Below are 5,985 nucleotides of genomic sequence, written 5' to 3' on the forward strand. Positions count from 1 at the left end.
CAGAACATGTGGTAAGTCTGTCAATAATCATAGATGCATATGCTGGCCAAAGAAGAATGGACAGAGCAATTTCTCATGTAGCAGATGGAAAGAATGTCATAAATCAAGAAGTACTACTATTCAATTTTAAAGTCATGATCTTGGAGACAAAATTCTTAAATGGTTAACCTAAGATTTTCTAAAATACTACAGTGCTCAAAATATTGCCTTTTCTTTGTTGTGTGTCATTTATCCCATAATTGTATTATGCAGAATTATTTCCTGAGAATTCTTTTTCATTTTTACTATTCTCAAATCATCCCAGCAAAATAAATACCTCATTTTTTTCTAATTAGAAATCATTTACCCTGTAGTGATTGATTGATTGATTGATTGATTGAATGATTCATGCATTTTTACAGACTTAAAGGAAACGAAAAAAGACTTTGGTCTTGAGAAATATATGTTGGAAGAATTATTATGTGTGAATGTAATTAAAACTTGGCCTCTACTTTTCTGGTTTTTCAAAATCAGACTGAGATCTAAAGCTTCAACTACTGTTTTTGTCTAAAACATCTAAATGCACTAAAGGCATATATGAGAGAACACACCTCTATATTCCTTTGTTCTTTCAACCAGACTTACAAGTTACTTCAGAGGAGACCTAGAGCCAACTGTTGCTTTCAAGTTGTGGGAAGCAGAGTGTATTCACACTAGACCAAGTACATACACTCAATAGGATATAACATCACCAGCATCTTATTGTTTTGTTTAAAAGAAATATAGAAGTTCCAGCTTATAGTTGGCTAAATAAGTGCACATGATTCTTCTCCTTCAAAGTCATGTAAATCCAGATATTCTCTTGACAGTTCAACACTATTTAGCAAAAATATAGAATGAGGATATTTATGTTTTTATTCTTATCTCTCTAAATAAAAATAGCAGAGCAATTTTATATTAATAACAAGTTTATGCTAATATAGTCTGTCAGTTTATGTTAGCATGAAATTAAGTTATTCATTTTTGTACCTGAAAGCAAATATCAAGTCTATTCACAAAGATGAGGACTCCAGAGGTAAACCTTCACCCCATTCTACCTTTCCCACTGCTCTAATTGTCTACTATGTAACTGTTCCTATTTATGCAAAGGACACAAATTTATTCCTATTAAATGTAATGTAAAATAAAAAAAAAAACCCACAAGGCAAATAAAAAGAAAGATCTCTCTGTCTATAAAGATTGTTTGCTGTCTGGTCACATATGAAGTTTATTGATTCTGTCCAAGCCTGGACTATTATATTTGTTTGTGGATAGCTACCAGCAAAATTATCTCATTATTTTGTGATATTATACATTCTCAACAGCACATTTCTATTCAGCATGTGATGTATTCTACATGCTTTCATACATATACCCTTTTGTACCTACATCTCTTTATTACTTGTTTAATAAAATCATCTCAGAGGCAAGCAGAGTTGACTAAATAAATAAAAACTCATCATGAAAATGACTTGTAAATTCTATACATAATTCGTGATGGCTGAAAGTATGAGTCTGTTCACATATGAACCTAGGTTGTTAAAAAGGTGGTGAACCTGGAGTTAAAGCAGGCTTAATTATAAAAGGGATATAAGAATATTTTGAAATCCATTATAAAAGCCTTCTAGAATCAAATCAATATGTTTGTTTCTAGCACGAAATTGCAAGTTACTTTAATAGAATGAATAGATCTGGTTGAAACATATTAAAGTAACTCATTTGAATAAGTTTCTGGTCTGTAGAATAAGGCATAAAAAAGTAAGAGGGGCTAGAATAGAATTTTTAAAAATACACTTAGTTCTATTCCTAAAATCGCTGCTAGGAAACAGCTGAAAGGTTTTACGCAAGTTAATTACTAGTGAGTTTCTAAATTAAAGTAATAAAACAAACATAAAACTCTGGCTTCACTTTAGGCAGGTAATACCCAACAATGTCAGTGACACATAACTTCTTCTTGCGACATAGGAGAGTATTGGAAAACCATCATCTCAGATGAACTGCTTATAAAGAGTTTATGGAAATGCCTGGCATAGATTATTGGTGGATAAAGAAAGTAAAGGAAGAAAATAGCAGTTATGCTTTCTTAAGGAATTTCTGTGATTTTATTTAAAGTTCCCTGCAGTTTGTTATTTCCCAGAGAATTTCGTAATTAGAGAATATTAAAACATGTCTAATGAAATACTTTTAGAATCCTCCATACTCTAAATAAAGGAAGTGAGTTCATAGGCTTCTTCAATATTGCTAATTTATATAAGAATAGATTTTTTCAAAAGATGCTCATCACAAAAAGAAATGTCAGATATATACTATGTCCTCCAATTTAGATTCTTTTATTAAAATTTGCTTTTCTAAAGTTAAAAATATTTTAGTCTCTGAGAAAGTAAAAATGTACTAAAAGTTAGATGTAAAAATCACTTAGAATTGTATATGAAGCATCTCACTTATGAAGCTGGCATTCAGTATAAATCCAATATTGGGGAGAAAGGAACATGCCAGCCGATTATGAAGCAATGACTGAAAAGCAGTGCCTCTAAAGATCGTGTTTTGCATAGAAGAGACAGTATAATACAATAGTTAAGATACAGAGATTGTTCCCAGTTTGGGTAGTAATCCCAATCTCACATCTACTTGATCAAGTCACTTACATACCTTCCACACCATAGTACTTTCATTTGTGACATGGGGATTATGATAATACCTATTCAATGTGTTTTGTTGTTGTTGTTGTTGTTGTTGTTTTGAAGGTTAAATGAATTAGCCTTATAAAGCATTTTGAACAGTGGCTGGAACATCATAAGTAACATTGGTATTTGTTAAATAAATGTTGTCCAAAAAGTTTATTAAAGTTTATGTCTCCTACGAGACCCCAAACTATAAAACGGCAAATTATGTCATCTGTACCAACATTACTATCATTGCTATTGAGAAAAATATGTGATCTTGCTGGACTTCATTAAAATGGTAAACTTCTGCTCTGCAAAAGACAATGTCAAGAGAATGAGAAGACAAGCCACAGACTGGAAGAAAATATTTGCAAAATACACATATGATAAAGGACTGTTATTCGAAATGTACAAAACACTCCTAAAACTCAATAATAAGAAAACAACAAGATATAAAAATGGGCCAAAGGTCTTAACAGACTTCTCACCAAAAAAGATACACGAATGGCAAGTAAACTTATAAAAAGATGCTCCGCATCATATGTCATCAGGGAAATGCAAATGAAGACAACAATGAGATGCCTACAACATACCTGTTATAAGGGCCAAAATCTGGAACACTGACAACAGCAAATGATGATGAGAATGTGGAGCTACAGGAATTCACATTTCTTGCTAGTGGGAATGCAAAATGGTACAACCATTTTAGAAGATATGAAGAAGAAGATGAAATAGAAGGTGGCTGATAAGCATCTACAATATAGCTAAGTACCAATGGAGCTGAACAGTGTTTAGATTATACCAGTACACTTGGTCCTAGTCAAAAGGCCCAGAAGCTCTGGTTTAGTTTAACTTTACAGTAAACCTTGAGTATATTCACTTTCCAAGAAATCAGCATTCTGAATCAGTAAATATTAGTCATCTGCTGTTTAGTTCTTCATCTTTGAATAATTCCGTGTAATTTTATCTAAAGGACATAAAAACCTAAAGCCATTTTTAAAGCAAGGCAATTCATAAATTTCTTTTGAAGATTAGTTGTAAACATAGAGTAAAACCTCATTAATTTAAATAATTGAAGTAGAAACTTTTTTTAAGTCAGCCTGGAGATTAGCTTGGCAAAATGTTGCCTATTATAATTCATCATGGACTTACTCTAATAAATAAATATGAATCATGCAATTATAACATTGTTTGTATGCAAATGAAATATTTTAAAATGATTAAACAAGTTAAATATTCTGATGTTTTCTCTGGCACTGTTGAGAAATACCTGTTAATATATGAACAAGTTACATAAACTTCCTGGGGGCTTAGTTTACTTATTTTTAAAATGGGTTGAGTTTTAATGGTTTCTAAAATCCATTCTACATCTACCCAATATTTTCTACATTTATAGCATTTGAAATTTTAAATTACTTAGAAATCACATTTCAAATTACTTGAAAGTAAATACCTGTTTCATTCTTTTGTTTCTTTTCCATAACCCTTCCTTCTGCCCTCCCCACCACACATACTCTAAGGAAAACAGATAACCAATGCCTGGATTATCTAGTTATCTATCGAGGCATGATTCTCCACTTAACTTGAGCCAGCTAGTCAAGAGAGGCAGATCCTGTGTTTGAAGACAAAATATGAGTCAACCTTGAATTCAACTCTCAAATCTATGTTTTGTGAACATGAAAAAGTCACTATGATCACTAGGGCCATCATCTGAGAAGCAGATTGGGAGAGTTTGCTGTTGTAACCTGGGCACTTCGGCATACAATTTAGGAACTGCATTATAGACCCTGCTATGATCACGGTGGATAGAGACCATACCAACTACAATGAGGTGTCTAAGTAGCTTTAAAATTATGTTAGTTGTGGCTGGTATGCTGGATACTAGAAAAGGTAAAGCTATATTAAATCTCAGCTCTGCCATTACCAGCTCTGTTACCCTGAGCTATTTATCTTTCTGTATCCTAGTCTCCTCCTACATAAATAAAAATAATAAAAGTAAATGTTACCTTACTCATAAAGCTGTTATTAGTATTAAATGGAATAAAGCATATAAGGATTCTCTTAAGTATATGGCAGACTATTCATTAAAGAAATTTCACTTACTGTAATTATTATTGCTTGATCTCTCTCCAAAAGTGCCTTACAGTATTTTACATTTTCAAGGGAAATAAAGTAACCCTCAAGAGCATTACTCAGCATTCGACATCACATGACAATTCACAGTTAAACATCATTCATACTACATTTCTTTTCATTATACATCTTTGGGAATCTGGGTTTTTAGCAATTGCTGTGATAACCAAGTACTACGTGAAAATCATCATGGAACAAATTGAGGGTGGTGGTGTCCAGTCTAACTTCAAGATTTGAAAAGCTGTGCAGTGCACAAAAGATGTACATGTCCACTTGTAAGAACTTGTTACTTAAGAAGGAAGTAAAAGTATTCTTTTTAAATTTAATTTATGTGTATTATTTTTCATATGACTATACTGAGTTTGGGTTAACTATTTAAATGAAATTGATTGTTATTTCTCTTGACAAAGGGGCATCATGCAAAAATCTTGATATGCTAAGTGCTCTATGAGCTGAGAATATTTGGGAACCTCTGGTCTACAGAAGTGCCACTCCCAGAATATCAATCCTAGGTGTCAGAAGAGCTTTCTCTTCTGTTCATATCCAGAGAAAACACCTTCATGCCATTTCTGATGTTTTTCCACCCAAACCACAGGTTGCATCTTAAAAGTTATCTCATTAACTATTTTCTCATCTTGTGGATTGCACCCTGAGCGGTATTTTAATGTCTAATGGAAAACAAACAATGAAACAACAACAATGAAAATGTGTGTCATCATCTCTTTCCAATGTTAATACTCCTTTTTCACCATTTGTTGGTCTTTGAGGTTCCTGAAATAAACTGGAAAGATGCAACAGCATAGCTCTCTACCAATAAATAAGGAGATTTTATTATTGCAAGTAGTAAAGAAGGCTCATGGGAGGTTAACAAAGCAGCATTTTAAAGTTGTATATTTTGGACAATTACATTTCTATTTAGTAGAAAATGGCCTCGGTTTATACTGATTTAAGTATCAGCATTTCACGTACACCTCTTCCCAACATGTTGTGATGTGGTAAAGCGGAGCAAATGAGACTTGTTGACAACAGACAGGACACACTGCTGCCCCGTCTCTGTCTAGCAAGTCCCCTTCCGGTCTCCCTGCGCCCAATTGACTGTTCTACTATTTTCCATTCTTGAGCTCTGAAAGATCTATTGTTATAATATACCACAGTGACGTGACCACTCCCC

Source organism: Pteropus vampyrus, unplaced genomic scaffold, assembly GCF_000151845.1.
Source record: "Pteropus vampyrus isolate Shadow unplaced genomic scaffold, Pvam_2.0 Scaffold88, whole genome shotgun sequence".
NCBI classification, from domain to species: Eukaryota; Metazoa; Chordata; class Mammalia; order Chiroptera; family Pteropodidae; genus Pteropus; species Pteropus vampyrus.